This window comes from Diplotaxodon limnothrissa, unplaced genomic scaffold, assembly GCF_057381915.1.
Source record: "Diplotaxodon limnothrissa isolate DT_005_m unplaced genomic scaffold, D_limnothrissa_male_GT1.1 unmapped_scaffold_1, whole genome shotgun sequence".
Classification (NCBI taxonomy): domain Eukaryota; kingdom Metazoa; phylum Chordata; class Actinopteri; order Cichliformes; family Cichlidae; genus Diplotaxodon; species Diplotaxodon limnothrissa.
In genome coordinates this window covers 92311-113403 of record NW_028188555.1, presented here as the reverse complement: position 1 = coordinate 113403, position 21093 = coordinate 92311, and the positions used below count along the sequence as shown (strand labels likewise).

Here is a 21093-nt window from a genome sequence, read left to right as displayed (position 1 = left end):
ATATGAGTGGATCTTCAAAATAGACATCGAAATAGGTCATGGAGAAAATAAGTATAAAAAGTAAAGATCTTATTAGGAATAATACTGTTTGGATAATTATAACCATCATAAGCAACCGAATCATCTCAACATGTATTTGCTCAAAAATGTATTTATTACCACAAACATGTATTTAATTATCAACACAAGGAAAATCAACAGTTTCTAGAACTCCAACAGGGGCAGGACTTGGAGGTACTGGGATTTCAGGAGGCAGCAGAATGGTACACTGGTCAGTGTCATTATTATTGACCTGTGATGGTGGATGGCCTTGGAGGGAGCTGAGAGGTAACTCAGACCTCTTGTCTTCAGGACACGTAAAGCAAACATACTCCTTCTCAGCAGCTGGAGACTTAGAGATATCCCAACTCATCAGTCTCATGCGTTTGGGCATCAAATGTTCCTCTTCATCATTAACAGAAAAAGCAGTAGAATATCTGCGCTTTCTGCAGAGACCTACCTCTGCAGTGGGTGGAGGTCTCGGAGGAAGAGGAACATCGCTAGGACACATGAAAAATGTCACTTCACCATCCAGGGATGAACGATCGTTTTTCAAATCTGGATTAATGATCTTGTCTGTGTCCTTTGCATGAAAGCTGGCATCAGCAGGTGGAGGATTTGAAGAAACTGGTACATCAGAACTCATCAGTCTCATGCGTTTGGGCATCAAATGTTCCTCTTCATCCTCCACAGAAAAAGCAGTAGAATATCTGCGCTTTCTGCAGAGACCTAACTCTGCAGTGGGTGGAGGTCTCGGAGGCAGAGGAACATCGCTAGGACACATGAAAAACATCACGTCATCATCCAGGGATGAATGATCGTTTTTCAAATCTGGATGCATGATCTTGTCTGTGTCCTTCGACTGAAAGCTGGCATCAGCAGGTGGTGGACTTAGGAGCTCACATGCAGGTGCACTGATAGGTCGGAACATGAAAGCGGGAACTTCATTGTCCAGAGCACAACGGTCTGCACTGGATGAGCGTGGGAGCTTCTCCTTTGCCTGTGGAGGAGGCAGACTTTGACTTTGTGTTGCAGAGGAACATTTAAGTCATCTGACGTTTTGCTCTGTTACATATTATTATTGTTGTTGTTGGATTTTTCTTTAAAAATTCACACGATTTAATGTTTAGAAACAGACACAGTGAAGGGTAACTTACCACAGCTCGAGCCATTTTAGGCGTCTGTCAAGGCAAAGACGCAGGATTTGGTTTCTCTGTGTAAGATTACAGGACAGTTGTCAGTTTCTTTTTCAAGTCAGTTGGATAAATTCATATCAAACTTCTCAAACTGTATCATTAAAGCATTGTTCAGGTGGACAAATATGAAAGATATGAAGATAAAAACAGTAACAGCTGGCAATCAAGGGAAAACAACCTTACGAAAAAGGTCTTAATCATTATTGTTTAAAAGTAAATCTTTCAGTCCTTACTTCAGTGATTGTTTGAAGTCTCTGTGCTTGTTGTCAGTCGCAGATTTGTGTAAAATATTTGCAGTTTGTGAATAAAGTTTGCAGGAGCTCCAAAGTTTGTCTGTTCAATACCAAAGTAATGAGGAGACTGAGTGCAGGTTTGGAATCCTCAGTGACAGAAGAATGCAGCAATGTTTGAATTTGAATTTGTTATTGTTTTATTAACAACAACTACCAGGATCATACCATAGCAACACAGTGATGCCCAATCAAATGTCAGGTACAAGGGATAGCCCACATACACATCCAACAGCACAGTAAAGCAATGGGCACCAATGCCACCAGTCAGGCCTTAAAAATACCTGAGTTATATAACAGCACACTGACAGTGTCTCATCCAAAAATATAAAATGTATAAATACAGTTAATATCATTTTTATTTAAATTTTATTTAATTCTCTTCATATAGTGCCAAACAGATGTCTCAAGTCGTCACTGTTACAACATAGATAAACATGAACATGAAATCCATTATTTAATTCTCTTCCATTCACTCCAGTTCAATTCAATAGCTATATAGATGGATAGACAGATACTGTATTATATACTATATTGATTCCAAATGGATAATTAATGTGTTATATCACCAGGATAATGAATTCAAGTAGTACAATCTCCAATAAACAGACAACACAGTTCAAGTTCAAAGTGCAATATGTGCAGGATCCAGGCTTTATATTGTAAGATGCAAAATGTTTATATATACATAATATTGTTGAAAAAATAAAGAAAGTTAAAAATCAAAATAAGTTTATTGTCACTGTGGCTGATGTGATTGCAATATGAACCCGGAAGCAGACAAGGGAGAGATGGAACTGAATCTTAACAAAAAACAAACCATTTATTAGATTGAAAAACACGAACACAAAACAAGGCCCAGCAAACAGGGGCGGAAACTAAAACTAAAACCTATCCTGGGAATAACTCGGTATGACTATGACAACTATGACAAGAAAAACATGAACATGAATCCGAGGAGGTGCATGCGAGAAACTCTGATGAAAAAACATGAACATGAACATGGACCTAAACAGAATCAGGAGATAACCTGAAACCCGGAATAACGTGAACGGAGGAAAACGCACCAACACTGCCCAGAGGAAGACAGCGGACTTAAATACACAGAAGAGAAAGGAGGGAAGTGGAAACACAGCTGACACAAATGAACCTGACACCACAGGGGAAGCAAAATGAAACACACTGAACATGGAAACACAACCCTTTCATAATAAAAGACGAAACAAGGAGAGACGTGGACGTGTGATGGGCTGAGTTGCCAAATGGCTGGTAGGCTTTTAGCTAGGCTTTAGCTTCAGCCAAGTGGAAGCTAAATTGGCTAGTCATTCATATGTAAATTAGGTTGTTACCTGAGAATTCTGGAGGGGAGTGGGGGTGTGTGAATGATTGCTGATTTCTAACTGCCAACTGCCTCTTTGTTTGTCTGGGGGGGAGCTGCTAAAAGCGGTGAACTTCCTTTTGTGTTCGTCTTGATGCATTCTCAATCATCCAGGAAAATAAATCTCCAAAAGTCACCAACTTGGAGTGGTTAGTTTCCTGAGCCACAAGGAAACTTGTGTTTCAGTTTGCCATCTTAGGGAGAAATCAACGCACATGGGTGTATGTCCTTTGTTGCTGAGATTTATTGATAAAAACAGTACAAAAAACCAACCATTTGTACACATATTTACAAATAATAATAAAAAGCGAGTGAGTACATTTCAACATTTTCAGCAATCACTCACAATCCTGGCACTGCCATGGTATCTGTAGTCTGCATTTACCACATGTGTATCTGTAGCAGTGAACACATCGCACAGTGGCATGATTGTTCTTGCATTTGTGTTTGACCTGACACATGGCTCTTTTTCCAGGGCTCGGTGTGGAGGGTTGTGTCCGAAGCAACTGTTCTTTTCTTGCCTTCTTCCCAGCTACATGAGAGTGAGCCAGCTCTCTTGCAAGCTCCACCAGGAAGTCCACCCGTCTTTCCTTCGTCCCGGTGCATGCTTGATACAGCACATCCTGCGGGGCTCCATAGGATAATTCTAAAAAATGCTTTAGTTCCTCACATTTTAATGCAACCCACTGAATTAAAGCTGAAACTACATCTGAGTTGTATCATTTCAAATTCATTGTTGTAATTTACAGAACCAAAGTTAGAGAAAGTTGTTTCTGTCCAAAGTCTGATAGACATAACTGTATGATTTTCAATGATTTCAAGGACAGCTGAAGATAAAAAGTATTCAACAAGGAGAGACCAGGAATTAGTGACGTGCAGAGTTTGAATAAGAAGCTGTAATTAGACTGAATGCAAGACGAGAGCAAAGCCATGGCAACAGCAGGAAGTGGAGCAGGACCTGCGTGTGTCCATGAAGCTCGATGTTTTTCTGCACAGATCACATGCAGTCTGAAATGTTGTGCAGTCCAGACTGTATATTTTGCTGAGTGAAATACAAAAGCTTCCTTCATGGATGGAAAAGAAACTGTTTCAGTGTCAAATGAAACACGTTCTGTTGATTTCAACTCCCAGAACTGAGTTCAGCTGAGCTCCACGGTGCAACAATTAGACTCCACTATGTTTTCTCTACTTTGTAACAGCAACAGGCTGTTTAGGGCAAGATTTGCTAAAAGGCTCAAAACAGCGCTTACAGACATGGTTGGTTTTTTGGGCCAATTACAAAAGTTCTGCTGTTTTCTAAACACAGGAGATGTGAGTTCAAATCTATAAAACACAAAAATAAGACATGCTTATTTGTATTAAATATCTGGATAATGATCTGTAGATGTTAAAAACATTAATAACACAGTTTGAATGTCCAGAATTGGGTCTTCATCAGGGCCACAAAAATCTTTGAGATTCTGTCTCTGACACACAATCCTGTCGCTGCGCTCGATTTGTAAACACTAACAGCTCTTTGACTCCAGAACCCAGTTTGTGTTGGTGCGAGGCATTAGTGGATCTCTCTCTTAGAGTAGAGTTAGAGTTACTACAGTTTCTTAGGAAACTGAAGAAGGCCCGTCTCCCTCCTCCAGATTCCCGTGCAAATGTCAGACAATTCAAAATCCTGTTTGACTTTATAAAGGAGACACAAATGTGCAACAATCTTGACAGAGTGCTACAGTGTCACAGACAGTTGCACTGCCTTTGATGAGAAACACTGAGTGATAGTAAAACTAAACAATCACTGCAACACACTGATACAGGAGAAGTTGTGATTGTTCTTTTCATTTGTCCTGTTGTGTAGTTTGGCTGTAGTATGCCCCCCCACCCACCCCCCTTTCAAGAAGCCAGCTGTAGGATCGTCCACATTAAGAGAAGGAGTTAAAAGTGGGAGTCAAAACCTCCAACTTAAAGTGGAACATTAATGTCACACAAATGCAGACACAGACTCAGTGCCATTTTTATATTGTTAGATTCAGAGATTTTATTGAAGTTCTCAGTTATATTAGGGACATACAGAATGCTTTCTAATGGAATAAGAGGAGAGAGTGAAGCAACTGTGCCACCCTAAGGACCATGGAGTGGGATTAATGATGAGTTGTGCTCATTTGATACCAACTAATGTGTGTTGGGTGCATTGTGAGCGCCGTCCCGGAGCGAACCAAACCCCAAGACTGGCAATTGGGACATTGAATGTCACCTCTCTGGTGGGGAAGGAGCCTGAGTTAGTGCGTGAGGTTGAGAGGAACCGGCTAGATATAGTCAGGCTCACCTCAACACACGGCTTGGGCTCTGGAACCAGCCTCCTGGAGAGGGGCTGGACTCTGTCTCAGTCTGGAGTTGCCCCTGGTGAGAGGCCTGGGGTGGGTATCCTGGTGTCCCTTCAGCTTGCTGCCTGTATGTTGGGGTTTCTCCCAGTGGATGAGAGGGTTTGTTATCTGTGCCTCCGGGTTGGGGTTCAGAGTACCCAGCCTTCTTGGAGTCCCTGGGTGGGACACTGGAGGGTCCTACTGGGAGACTTAAATGCTCATGTGGGCAACAACAGTGAAACCTGGAGGGGCGTGATTGGGAGGAATGGACCCCAGGACCTGAACCCGAGTGGTGTTTTGTTATTGAACTTCTGTGCAAACCACAGCTTGGCCATAACGAACACCATGTTCGAACATAAAAGTGTCCATAAGTGCACGTGGCACCAGGACACTCTAGGCCACAGGTTGGTGATTTGTTGAGTCTTCTCAGTTTGTGCTAAATCATTGAGTTGATTCTCAGTACTGTTCATTACAGTTCCTGACCTGTTCTTTCCTGTACCTAGATTTCCTGGACGCGTCCCTGACCCTGTGTGGATTGCCTGTTGCTGGATTGGCATGAGAGTGTAACGGTGTGAGGGTGAGTGGCTGAAGAGACACAGACGATCCGACGAGGAGCACAGGCAGACAGGAGGGGACACAGCTGGAACTAATGGGCATAACGAGACACAAACCTACAAAGTAAAACAGGAAACTCACAGGCTGTTTCACAATACCAACTTGGGGACACGAACAGAACAGAAAGACACAGGTAGGGACAATAGAAACACTAAACACACAACTCAAACCCTAAGAACAAATACAAAACAGCAGAAACTGGAAAATAATATGGTATAATAATAATATGGTACATGGCACACTTGCTGTTAGTGTCAAAAACTAAAATACAGGATCAAAACACATTAGATAGACATTTTTAATTGAAGGCCAATTCATGCATATGTTAAACTGTGTACTTAAAAATTTCTATCGATTAGACCACAGCATAAAGTGCCATTGTGCACTATAATAATACTACTAACAGAATAATACATTTCAATCTACACACACGCACACATATACATTCAAATACATATATATACACACACACACACACATTTTCTCTCTTATTCACCCCCAAACCAACCTGATGCTTGTAGTATCTCCACAGCCATCAATTTTCTTTACTCTGCCATTTTCTCTTTTGATGTTTTTAATTTCATGACGGGAAAATCTGGAAATACTTTCATCACTGCCCGTGACATCTACCGAGAAATACTCAAAATTTTAATTGTGAAAAAAAAAAAACACAATTCTGCTCAATATAAAATTTCTGATGTTTATAATCTTGCATAAACAGTATGAAAAACAAAGAGCAATAAATAGATTTAAGTCTTTATGAACACCAGGTAACTTCTAACACTCAGTTGTTGAAATGGACATCGTGGATGAATAACTATGTGATATACCTTGTAAACATAGAGAACAAAATGGACAGGGTTAAAAATAACACTCCACTCTACAGTAAGGGCCAGAGCCATGTATATTCTTTTAAGCTGATGAATAACTGAAATAGGGAACATCTCTAGTTACTAGTTATTAGATATAGTCTGCTTCCAATGTGTGGGCAGCTGACTTCTTTTAACATCTGTTGGGCAATACTCAGTACATTCTATAAAAATGTTGTGGAGAGTCGCAACCTGTGTTATGCTAGTGCCACAGAGACTCAATAAAGTGAGTCCACAGGGTGGCCCTACAGTCTCGTAAGGTGCTGTCAGAGATGTGGATGTTTTCCAAGTTAACCACAATGCTGGACAATACATACCACCTGCATCATGATGTGCTAGCCATTCACCAGAGCGTGCTCAGTGAGAGAATGAGATTACTGATAATGCACCATTATGACACAGGAAATAATTCCCTACGGTGACTTGCTCTCTTTAAAGTATAAGTACTATCTGCAATCGCTGTGCAGCCTTAATATTTGCAAATCCTAAAAAGAGTATGTCACAAAATCTGCATGACTTAGGGCACCAAAGTATTAACCATATACTTAATTTGTGCAGTATACTGTGAAATTTAGAATTAAGATGTATTCATATCTATTACAGCTACTGTTATGGATGTGGATATTCTTCTGACCATGGCATGATGGCATGGCAAACAAGTAAGAAATTATATACAAATGTATATTATCATCACTTACCATCACCACTAATACTCCACAGCTGAAGCCATCCTTCTGCACTGGATGGGTCAAGACACCTCCCTTCCATTTAATGTCGACCCATTCTGTTTTTGCGTGGCGGGTTCTCCTCATTTTTAAGTAATCACTGCACATTATTACAAAGCAGAATACAATTTGGTATATGTCATATTTCCTAATTTAAAAAAAAAGATATTTTACAGAATTAAAGAGAATTTTATTTATTTTTTATTTATTTATTTTTTGGCCTGTCTCGTTTGGCTCTTTTGCCATCAGAATTATTGTCTTAATAATTTGTTCACCTGATAATTTTTATAATAACCGTACTGATTTATTTTGCAAATGAGACCTGGCCAAGAGGATGCCAACAGAGAAACACACATTGTGGGGCCAGGTACAAAAAGCTTCTACAAAAATGCAGTTGTAGTAAACTAACTTGTAAAGCCTATTTGCATATAACAAAATGTGTTGAAGCCTAAGTACCTGAATTTACGTGCAGCGAGTTTAGAGTCTTCCTCCTCTGATGAACTTGGGGCAGGATCAAGGAGATAAACAGTGTGATTCACTGCATTGATGAACTGTAGCAAAGATAAATCATTAAAACAATATTAATATATCGTCATTAAAAAAATACACAGGCTTTAAAGTTATAATCTTGTTGCTTACCAGAAACTTCCAGTGTACATTTTTAATGTTAACAAACGTGACAATGGCCTGCTACTGATCGAAGTTTACCTGTCAGAAAACATTTATGTATTTCTTACAGTTTGTGGAATTCTATTAGCATTCAATCAGTAATTCTTTCTAAATGTATTTGAACATAATTATATGGACATTGGACAGTCATCTTACGTTCCGCAAGCTTTGGCGAGAAAGCTGTGTCCGATCACCAAAGAAAATCAAGCCCGCTGTGTAATGGTTCATAATGTAGATCCCCTTTTGCTCCTTTTTTGCCAGACAATGAAAAAGCCCTTCAATTACCTACGTAAAGAATTTTCATAAACACAAAGCTATGTAATTTATATAATTTAAATTGTGTTAATGATAAATAATTACATGATAATGTCCTTTTAATTGAATTACATTACACAGTCGAATTATTGTGGTTATGAGTGCTTAAATTAATCATTGATATACCTCGCCTGTTAGCCACAGGTGTGGTCGAAGGGTTCGCAAATCACTGTGGCGGATAATTATGGACGTACCATGGTTTGTTGAGGGAAGCACAGAAACCACAACCTCTGTGTCTCTTTTCTTCCACAAAGACAGGACCTCCTCATTAAAGAAAAACACACTTAACATACGATCTTACCAGCTATTGGACATGATTTTGTTATTTCTAACAAAGGTTTATGGACTGTTATTAACAATATGTCTTTGGAAAATTCATTCAAAATGTATCACTCCAAGTCTTGAATGGTAAATGAACTGGTTCTTATAAAGCGCTTTTCTACTCTTCTGAGCACTCAAAGCGATTTACACAACTTGTGCATTCACCCAAGCAGATTTTTCTAAGTGTGTTCTAAGTAACATTCACACACAATCGATGGATGCACTGGAGAGCAATTTATGGTTAGTATCTTGGATTTTTGGTATGCAGACTAGGAGAAGCCAGTAATCAAACCAGCAACCTTCAAATCAGTAGATGACCTGCTCTACCACCTGAGCTACAGCCACCCTTGAGCACTGGTAACTATATAAACTCAAAGCTGTAATGGCAACACTTGCAAAGTTAATTTTCCCATACTCTAACTATGTTCCCGAATGCTTTTTCCCATTCAGTTTCTACTGAGGAAAAAATATTTATTTATTTAGTTATTCTCAAAATTTACCATGTAATCACTGCATTCATTTTGAATTTTGGTGCCTCCCACTTAAGTTAAGGTTACAACTAGTCAACCAAAATCCTGGATATTCACATCGAATGAGTTGAACATGAATATCAACATGTAAATAAATAAGATTTGCCCTTCATACACGTGTCCATGACTGATTACTGTGTCATGGAAAGGATCTTCTATGGAAAAAGAAGGCATTACTATTACTTTGATGAATCCTTTATGTTAGCAGTTGTCAATCCTACCTGGAATTCTGGAGTTTCCAAGGTAACATCCTCAACTCTACCAGTCTGCACAGGGGAACTCGGGGCCATAGAGGAAGCAACCTATATAAATATTGTGTACAAGAAATACAAAAAATGTTATGCAAAATATTGGTCTTTATATATGAACGATAAATTTGCGCAACATTTTATACCGTCTTTGAAGATCTCCTGAAAGGAAATGGCTTGCGGAGTACTGTGTCACGGTCCTGAGTCTGTGGGCTCTGTGTTTTTCTGTTTGTATTAGTTATCTTTGTTTTCATGATGTGTTTTGATTCTCTTGGGTTTGATTTCTGTCACTGTATCCCCTAGTTTAGTCCATGCCTGTTCAGTTTCCTGTTTTACTTTGAAAGTCTGTGTACTATGTCAATGTGTTGAGTTTTGCCTCCCCTTGTCTTGTCATGTCTGATGAGTCCCAGCTGTGTTCTCCTCCTGTTTCACATTCCCTAATCACCTCAGTATGTATTTAAGCCCTGTGTTTTTCCCTGCCAGTTGTTGCGTCCTCCACGTTTGTTGTGTGTGTATCCATGGTCGTCTACCTTCAGCATTTCCTGTCTAGTTAGTTTAAGTTGTTGTTTATGTATCGTCCAAAGGTGACTCTCCAGCAAATAAAGCCGTCGTTTAAGTTAATGTTTTGTCTCCGAGTCCTGCACGTGGGTCCAGCCACTGACAGCCACACAACTCATCGTGACATACTGTTACATATCTCCTCTTCTTTTTTTGGCGACGTTCCTTCCATTTTTCTTCGTCCACTCTAAATTTCTGAACCAAAAATATGAGTCATTGAACATTGTTTAGGAATTACAAGTGAAAGGCTGTGACAACATTTTCCTTAATTTACAATAAACCAAAACACACAAAAATGTCCAGTAAGACACACAGGTGCAACCAAGCTACAGTGGGGCAAAAACGTATTTAGTCAGCCACCGATTGTGCAAGTTCCCCCACCTAAAATGATGACAGAGGTCAGTAATTTGCACCAGAGGTACACTTCAACTGTGAGAGACAGAATGTGAAAAAAAAATCCATGAATCCACATGGTAGGATTTGTAAAGAATTTATTCGTAAATCAGGGTGGAAAATAAGTATTTGGTCAATAACAAAAATACAACTCAATACTTTGTAACATAACCTTTGTTGGCAATAACAGAGGTCAAACGTTTACTATAGGTCTTTACCAGGTTTGCACACACAGTAGCTGGTATTTTGGCCCATTCCTCCATGCAGATCTTCTCGAGAGCAGTGATGTTTTGGGGCTGTCGCCGAGCAACACGGACTTTCAACTCCCGCCACAGATTTTCTATGGGGTTGAGGTCTGGAGACTGGCTAGGCCACTCCAGGACTTTCAAATGCTTCTTACGGAGCCACTCCTTGCCCGGGCGGTGTGTTTTGGATCATTGTCATGTTGGAAGACCCAGCCTCGTTTCATCTTCAAAGTTCTCACTGATGGAAGGAGGTTTTGGCTCAAAATCTCACGATACATGGCCCCATTCATTCTGTCCTTAACACGGATCAGTCGTCCTGTCCCCTTGGCAGAAAAACAGCCCCATAGCATGATGTTTCCACCCCCATGCTTCACAGTAAGTATGGTGTTCTTGGGATGCAACTCAGTATTCTTCTTCCTCCAAACACGACGAGTTGAGTTTATACCAAAAAGTTCTACTTTGGTTTCATCTGACCACATGACATTCTCCCAATCCTCTGCTGTATCATCCATGTGCTCTCTGGCAAACTTCAGACGGGCCTGGACATGCACTGGCTTCAGCAGCGGAACACGTCTGGCACTGCGGGATTTGATTCCCTGCCGTTGTAGTGTGTTACTGATGGTGACCTTTGTTACTTTGGTCCCAGCTCTCTGCAGGTCATTCACCAGGTCCCCCCGTGTGGTTCTGGGATCTTTGCTCACCGTTCTCATGATCATTTTGACCCCACGGGATGAGATCTTGCGTGGAGCCCCAGATCGAGGGAGATTATCAGTGGTCTTGTATGTCTTCCATTTTCTGATGATTGCTCCCACAGTTGATTTTTTCACACCAAGCTGCTTGCCTATTGTAGATTCACTCTTCCCAGTCTGGTGCAGGTCTACAATACTTTTCCTGGTGTCCTTCGAAAGCTCTTTGGTCTTGGCCATGGCGGAGTTTGGAGTCTGACTGTTTGAGGCTGTGGACAGGTGTCTTTTATACAGATGATGAGTTCAAACAGGTGCCATTCATACAGGTAACGAGTGGGGGACAGAAAAGCGTCTTACAGAAGACGTTACAGGTCTGTGAGAGCCAGAGATTTTCCTTGTTTGAGGTGACCAAATACTTATTTTCCACCCTAATTTACGAATAAATTCTTTACAAATCCTACCATGTGAATTCATGGATTTTTTTTCACATTCTGTCTCTCACAGTTGAAGTGTATCTCTGGTGCAAATTACTGACCTCTGTCATCATTTTAAGTGGGGGAACTTGCACAATCGGTGGCTGACTAAATACTTTTTTGCCCCACTGTATAACATCACAATGTGGGGCACCTCAATATCCCACCACATCAAGAAGACTTTTTTTTAATGTTCCATTTTGAAACGGCAAAGCATTGATGGACATCAGCCAGTCATTTTGCAAACCTTTCTTTGAAGCATTCTTTTTGAGTCTTCGTACTCCTTCAGCAGCGCTGTGTGACTGATTTGATACTGGACAACAAAGTCATCCAGCCTGGTGAGCCTTCCCGAATGTAGACGGATATGTTTCAGATCCCACTGGCTCTTCTCCATTATCCCCTGCGTTTTATTATTCTCAGTAATATTCTGAAAAATCAAATTAAGAAATCATTAAATGTGATTTTTTTTTAAAGATACACATTGTTGTTGTGTGCAATGTTGTATGATCTGCAATACAGATGACTCCTCTGGACCCGCCGTTTCTCAATCACACCACACAAATATGTATATATACTAAAAATCATGTGTCTTACTTGTCTCTTGATCTTTCTTAAGGCATTGTATTTGTTGTGGTACTGCTCATACATTTTCCCAGTGCCATGTCTTCCAAGGTCACCTTTGGATTTTGAAGATTAGAATAATATTGATGTGTGTAATTTCATTTTATAAACTAATTACTTGTCTACTTTAAAATGGCTTACCTAACATTATTGCAGACCATAATCCAGAAAAAGGAAGAAGATATTTGCTGATGTGCTCCATGAGCCCCTTGCTGTAGTAAGGGTTTGCCTCACCATCCATCTCCAATGATGTGTTGGAAATGAGCTTCTTAAAATGTCTCCCAAAGAGGTTGTTTCCCTTGACTCCCTAGCCAACAGACAAAACAGAATAATTATGTGATTTGAACATTGTGTGCACTCGTCTTTCATATCTATAATCTAAAAACCCAACATTATGTTGTATAAAACATTTAAAATTACTTGTGACTTGTGATTATTATAGAATAGAATAGAATAGAATAGAATAGAATAGAATAGAATAGAATTCAACTTTATTGTCATTGCACATGCACAGGTACAGGGCAACGAAATGCAGTTTGCATCCATCCAGAAGTGCTTTAGTGATATAGATATATTACAATATATATTAGCAATAATATAGATATGTGAGTATATTACAGAAATGGGTCTATTATGGTATGTTATAATGTACACGGTATGAAGTATGTTGTGAATATTCTATAACTATAAGTATGTACAGGCTGTAGTGAGTACAGGCTATGAACAGGATATAAATATGAAAAACTATACAGAATATGAAATAAATAACTTTACAGAATCTGGGATATACAGCTATACAGAAATGGGAACTATGCAAGTTGTAAACAGTTGTAGGATTAAAAATTATCGAATGTACAGAATGATTATTTACACAGAGCTATACAGTAGTGCAGTTAAGATAAGTGAGGGTGTAGATAGTTTCTACAGAGGCTATATAAAGTGCTAGTGGTTGTGAGTGGTGGTTCAGTCCATGTTATTATTGTGTTTGAGGGTACAGTTATTATGCTATTCCAAAGTATTTAAAAAGATATATAAGAGGCAAAAGTTTAGCCTTTAGTTTTAATAAAAATTGACTTCAGTTTACCTTCAGGTCCTCATCAGCTTTTGAGTTTCTGTCATTACCATCAACATCAACATTGGCTTTCTGCATCAACAACTGAAGGTTGTGAAAATGTTTTTCGACATTCTCACCACTACACGGACTCCCAAAAACAACTGCAGCACTTTGAACCATGTCAGTGAGGTCTTTTAAGGAAGTTGCAGTAGTGAAGACTCCAAAAGTGTGCATTGCAAGATGGTAGTTCTTTGGTGCACTGCAGTTAAAGAAAAAATTGTCTTTAAGTGTTTCCAAAACAGTAATAATGTTTTCCCAAATTGAAAAATGAAATGCCATGTCACATGTCACAATAAAAAACAAACAAGTGAATACCGTATTAAAAGGACTACACTTACTACTTTTTACAGATCTCCTTGGCATTCTTCATAACATGACTAAGGCATCTGTGAAGAATTGGAACCTCGAAGTCTTCCTTGTTTCCTTTCCCCGAAGCGATGTTATAATAATGATTTATTGTGTCAGAGAGATTTTTTTTGCAAAAGCTAAACAGATAGCTTGCATTAGGACCATAGATCCATCACACATAAGCATTAAAGGTGAACGCATGGCTTTGCGCCCAAAGGCCCTTGCAACATCAGTCAGAAATGCTTCCAAAAAATATGTAACTGAGGCAGTGGTATGGTCACATGTTAAATATGTAGCCACTGGTAGGGGAGAGGATGTTTTCCGTGGATTTCTTACTACAAGTTCGTAAACATAGAAAGGAGGCGAACCCTTTCTTTTTTTCATGATACTTCCTGTAGCATCCAAATAAAGTATGTCCTCCCGACAGCGGCTCTGGAAAATCTCAATGCTCCTGGAAGACCATAAAAAAACACCTTTTGGATGTAACATCACTTTCTGCAATACATCCTCTGGGTTGTTCTTCTTGTTTGCCACCATTAACTGGAGACTCATAATCTCATTATGATGAAGACGACTTTTCTTTTGGATTTCCAAGGCTATGTTTCTCAACACTTGAGGAGTTGGAACTTCATCTCTACAGCCCGATTGCACAACATCATCATCCATTTTGCTCATTGTTTCCAGATACATGGCTCTAGGTAATTGCTTTTCCAATTCATGGCCAATTTTATCTCTCTTATGAGCTCTTACAGGTCTTCTTCTTAGTTCATAGTGGTTGTGCACACACTCGAGACCTTGAAAATTGACTTTTGCCTTTAGATCGTCTTCGTTATCTACAGTGACAGTGACAGTGACTGGACAATCCTCAAAACTGCAGTAACCCAGACACCAGAAGAAAGGGCCCTTTCTTACTGAGTCCAAAGCCTTGACTCTGTGCCTTTTGAAGGCAAAGGAACAATATGGAAACACTGTCCGTATTCCGTCTGAAATCAGATTTGTCCACTGTAGTCCCTTGTATCCTCTTTGGGATCTCTTATTTTTTATATTAGTCCATTCTTTCCTTTTCAGGAAAAAAAAATTTGTTGCAAGTGGGACCCTGATTCTTATGAATCCATCATCAGATGAGTTGCTGTTAGGCTAAAAAAGAGGAAAAATTTATTTTGTGAGAAAACATTTTGTCCATGTTACATAACTACCGTAATATCAGTAAATATACCTGAAATACTTGTGTATTTTAAGTATATTAACAACCAGTGTTTCTAATGTCAGAATATATAGCAAAAATTCATGTCGAGAAGTGTCATGAAATATAAATTTCATTCTATGTTACAACATTTGATAAAATTCTTTATTTAATTGTATATTGTGTTTTTAAAAATATTTTTTATGTAATATAAAGTGGTCATTTAAACAATGATCCTAGCGCCAATCATAATTTATGTGAAAGCATTTTTAATGACTGACCTGCTCAGGAGACAGCTGTCCATCCTCCTGCAAGGAGATGTCCGGTGACAGAGAAGCGGCAGCTGATAGTTCTTCTGGTTGCTATTACATGAGTTGAGAGGTGTAACTTTAGTGTAATTACATGGAAGTGTTAAGGAGAAATTATGATAGTACAGACAGACTGACCTGCGCAGGAGACAGCTGTCCATCCTCCTGCGAGGAGATGTCCGGTGACAGAGAAGCGGCAGCTGATAGTTCTTCCTGTTGAAAATGACATTACCCGTAACAATATTAATTTTAGGGATAATTTCAACAGTAACACATTGACTAAAATTTGGTATACCAACATATTTGATATCAAACACATAGAATTTTATTTATGGAACCTGCTCTGGTGGCTTTTGTCCATTATCTGAATCCCCTTTGACTGGTATAGACAAGTTCTGTAGAGAACAGGCATACATTTTTAATAAATTTGATTTTAACTAAATAATTCAATACAATATATTTTTTTTAAATAAGTGAAAAGAACTAACCTGACGAAATGCATCACAAATTCTGTAGCGGTTATTTTGATTATTCTGAATACCAAGTGTCAGGCAAACTTGACCTCAGGGGCCTTCTTTATGAAGTGCATGGTCCTCCAGTTGGATGCCATGTTTTTTCAGCTGTTCCACAGTTTCAATAATTTCATTGATTGTAATCGTTTTATTTTTGTTCTAAAACAGAAGATATAGCATTTTCAGTTTTATTTTTCATGGAAAATGTATATGAAAGAAAAGAAGAAAAAAATACATACCCCAAATAAGCAGAAGCGGTAGACTCTAAGTGTAAAAAAGAAATCATTACATTGTCATTTATATCATTGAAATCATAACATTTTATAAAGAATATGTATAATATTCTCAATGAATTGAGAACAATTTTAAATCAGTGCCACTAATTACAAAACTATCAACTTTGTTTCTATTCAAGTACTATTTGAACATGTTTTTGTGAAATGCAATGCCCCTGAAGAAAATGTGCAGCACTTGATGTTAAAAAGCCATTGCCTGTTAGCAACAGATGTGCCTGTTATAGAACACGTGTTAATTAATTTCTGCCGTATGCTACAACTTTGCCTGAGTCCTGTGCGCAAATCTTTTTTTGTTTTTGCTCATAGCGAAGCCTGTTATCGAAAAAAAAAAACCCAGTAATAATATGGTGAAATAAATGTAATTTTAAGAAAAAAGACATTTTTACAATCAGAAATAGACTAGCTAATATCTTAGGCTAGGCTACAAGTAGGGATGGGTATCGTTTAGGTTTTATCCAATACCGGTGCCAAATCGGTACTTTTGAAACGGTGCCGGTGCTCAAACGGTGCTTAAAGAATGGAGAACACAAAATTGGTCCAAAAACCTCTCATGTTCAGCTGGTTTTTTGTAAAAAGATAACAATGTTAGCCTTTTCTACAGCTATGGGGCATATATGGTATCACTCTTGGCTGGAAGCAGTGCTTAAACAATGGAAAAAACACAAACTTTGTCCAAAAACCTCTCATGTTTAGCTGTTTTCCACTTTTTCTTTGGTCATTTTAGCCTTTTTGGCCAGGGTGAAGGGAGTATCTGCCATCAAACACGAAGACAGCCGCATGTAGCTATGATGATGTTTGCTAGTTCACCTTACATGCATTAATGTAATAACGTGGTTAGCCTACTCAAAGTAAATTACACACGAACAACATTACGCTACTCACGCAGAGAAGAACGGCTGCTGCTGCATCATCATCCTCATCATTTCTGCTACACTGGCAGGGCTAGGGGCCAGGACTCTCCTCTTCGGGTTTTTGGGGATGTTGCTAAATCCGGGTCTGATAACAGGCACCACACCCGCAGTAGATGCGCTTGGTGTGAGGTCTCGCAGCAAGTTATCAAATATGGCGCATTTCTCGGCTTTAAAAAAAAAACGCTATGCGTCGCCAGGTGTTTCATCAGATTTGAGGTGTTACCTCCTTTGACAGTATCACAGTATCAGCTTAAAGCACTTGTTGCAGGCTGCTGAGTTTGCATATTTTGCTGTGAAGTACAGCCAGACTTTTGACCGCTTCATCTTGGGCATTTTTAATCTGTAGCTCTGCTCTAAAAGAACGTACGTACCTGGACCCGCCTACTATCCTCAGAAACATAAAATGATTGGCTAGAAGTGTATCACAGCTCAGGAAAAAAAAGCACCGAAATAAAGCACCGAAATGTGCGCTGCTTTTCGGTCTGGTTACTACCGTTTATGGCACCGGACACCGGTACCCATCCCTAGCTACAAGACTTGATTACTCAATTACATGTAATTGGAGATGAACTACTTTGTTAGCAAATTTTAAAAGTTAATATTTAAAGTTTATACTTAAAAAACGAACTCACCCCTTCTCCTTCTTCGGCATTTTTTCTGCACAAGACTTTTATGTTCAAAATGACATGTTTTCACCTCTAGTTTTTGGAATGTCGACAGAGTCAGACACTCAAAGCTCGCATGTCCAGTAGTGGGCGGTATAGGCTCTCCAACAGATTTTGTTTTTTTCAAGTGGACCATTATGGCTTTGCAATATTGCTCCACTTGATTAAAATTTTAAAATATCTCTATTTATTCAATCATTTTATTGTAAAATTTAAATTTGCAGTTATTATCAAAGGAATACACATAAGTGGTTGATAGGAAATATTAAGACTTAGACAAGAGACGTTCAAAAGATGGGGAAAAACAGAGGGGATGTGGGACGGTGACACAAATCCATTGGATTACCTACTGGAAGAAAAAAACAGAAAAGAAAACAAGCAAAAATATAACACAATACACAACAGCAAGTATCACATCCACAACCTAGATAAGTATAAGTAACAGTAGAGAATAAATATTGGTGTCAGCACGGCCCCTGCCAAGAAACATTACCATCTACATGTATTTAAAATTGAGACGTGGGCACCGGCAACTTAGGAGAGGTTGAATACACAGACCATCCCTTGGACGCCATTCAGCATGCCCAGCACAAGTGATGTTGATGTATAGATTGTGGAATAAAATTGAGGTACAGGTGGTCGGAAGGGGACACAGCAGGAATGTCTCACACCCACCTCAGTGAAACAACTGTACCCCAAAGCCCTGCATGTGTGGCGGTGTGATGGAGTGGGGATGAGGAGGGGAGGGAAGTGAAGGCAAAGTACTCTCTCGTGGGGCCAGGTCCCCCGCTGACCCAAGTAGGCACCCCTGGAAGCCACAAAGGCCCATCCGGACGGGGGCCTACATTAGCACCACCACCAAGCCCCACGGAGCCTTGGGTGGTGGGCGCACATCGTAACCCACCACAGAGGAAAATACATCCACCCAAACATTCAATAATCTCTCTGACTGCATAAGACGAAAGACACCACAGCTGAGTTTATTGTCCACCTCTGTACTAATTTTAAAGTTAACTATTGTCTTTTTTTTGTGGGTTTTAAATGTGGTGAATACTTGACAAACAAAGTAAAAAGAAAAAACCAAAAAGACAATTATAAATTAAAGGGCCTTGGAGATGTCATTCAAACTAACACCATTGCACATCAAAACATAAATGTGAGTAACAGAAAGAATAAAAAAACATTTCAGAATAATTCTAAGGTGGAATTACCCTGTGGAAACAGGAACTTTCCATTTTAGAGCATTTTGAAATCACTAAAAGTTAGGTCAATTATGGACAATTTGAAAGGGCTTTTATTTTTGAAAGCAAAATCAGAATTACTTGATATTGATATGGTATCACTGTGGGGTTGTATACTGTTGATCTAAAGTGGAATTACCCTGTGGAAACAAGAATTTTTCATTTTAGAGCATTTTGAATCGTTAGAAGATTAAGTCAAATATCGGCAATTTCAAAGGGCCATTACTATGAAAAGCAAAATCAGACTGACTTGATATTGATATGGTATCACTGTGAAAAAGACTGCGGTTGGAAAGTGTTGATACAAAGTTCAAATAGTATTTGGAAATACGACTTTTGCTTTTCAGAGCATTATGAAGTCATTGAAAGAGTAGTTCAAAAATGAAGATTCACAGGGCTTTTACTTTGAAATCCAAACTAAGATGGCCTTGATAGTGACAGGGCACAATTAGGGTACAAGGCTGTGTCATATAGATCGTTCATTAGAGTTTGTAAAATAAAATAAAAAAGCCTAAATTATATGTTATTATGTTCTTAACATATCTGTTAATTGTTAATTAGATGCATTTTTTTTCTTTTTCTGCCCATTCTGTTGGTTTTTGTTTTTTGCCCTTCTCCCCCGTCCCTCTTCTCAGCTGTTTCTCTTTCCCTCTTTCTTTCTCCCCTTCTTTCCCCCAGTCAAGTCTGTCCCGTATTCAGCAAGTGAAAATAAAATAAACAATAAAAGGTGAATCAAATGGACCATTACGGCAAGGCTGGGATGGTCAATTTGGTAAAGTAAATCCGTTGGGCATCTTTCTTTGCCTTTAGACAATAATTCTGATGGCAAAAGAGCCAAACGGGACAGGCAAAAAAGAAAAAAAAAAAAAGTCCAGTCACACCTCCAACACTTAACACCCACAACTACTACTTGGCTCTATATTAGGAGCCACTGACTCACCTGCCAAACACCACCTTTTACAGCACCTACTGTTTATAATGCTGCTCCTCTCTGTCCTTTCCACAACACCTACCTGCATGGTTTTGCTGAGAATACCAAGCCACAAGGTGACATTCACATGATTTAATTAGGAAAGAAACTAGCATACATTCAAGCGGATCCCAAGAGTGAGTTACTTAAAAGACAGTAAATGCACAACTTCCTCAAAGCACTTCAAATATGTGTGAAATTGAAGCCAAAAAATTCCCAGCTAACTTTCCAGGAAGTCCTCCATGCCCGTGCTTTGAATTGGTTTCTTTTTAGATAGATTGCAAACAGTTTGACATGTTGACGTATGTAAAGTGCAGTAAAAATAGAAAGAAAAGAAAGTAGAAAAGAGAAAAAAAAACAAAAAAAAACATATCTGTTAATTCACTCGAAGTTGGCTTTTATTTTGAAATCCGGTTTCCACATCCATTCCCGTAATACTTTGAATACACAGGGAACGTAAAACAAACTGGAGGCTGGCTTGACTGCAAGTCTCGAATTGGAGGCTGGCTTGACACCAGTGCTGCACTGACTGTGGGACTTTAATGTGTTAAAAGCAGGTTGAAGACGGCTCAGAAACATTTGAAGATTAAAATTTAGCATTATGGCTGCTGGTGGTTTGTAAAGCCTCTACTCAGCTGTATTTTTGTTACTAATTTATGTTTGTTGTTGTTTAACACAGATTTCAGAAGAGCAAATATGCTTAATAGTTTAACTAGATTTCAATTGTCAGTGTGGGACTGCTGAGTCACCTGAAGAACTCATTTCATTCATTCTCCACATGATGTTCATTTACAGAAATGTTTCACAGGAACTGATTTCTCCCAAAGGGTGAACTAGTGTGATTCCATAGATTACCTCTGTATGAATGTACTTCTTAAATGAAGGCAAGTGTTTGTCCTTTTCTGTTCCTCAGGTACAGTACGTGATATCAAGGGCAGGCGGTCAACACTGGGGGAAGACAAGAAGCAGACGTACTTCCAAGAAGGAGCTGCAGTGAGGTCAGAGGTCAGAATTTAACAGCTC

At 39.1% G+C, this 21093-nt stretch overlaps 2 pseudogenes; both read right to left on the bottom strand.

The window, feature by feature from the left end:
* Nucleotides 1-204: 204 nt before the first annotated feature.
* Nucleotides 205-12549, bottom strand: LOC146606946 (uncharacterized; annotated as a pseudogene).
* Nucleotides 12550-13597: 1048 nt separating this feature from the next.
* Nucleotides 13598-14680, bottom strand: LOC146606945 (uncharacterized; annotated as a pseudogene).
* Nucleotides 14681-21093: the final 6413 nt, after the last annotated feature.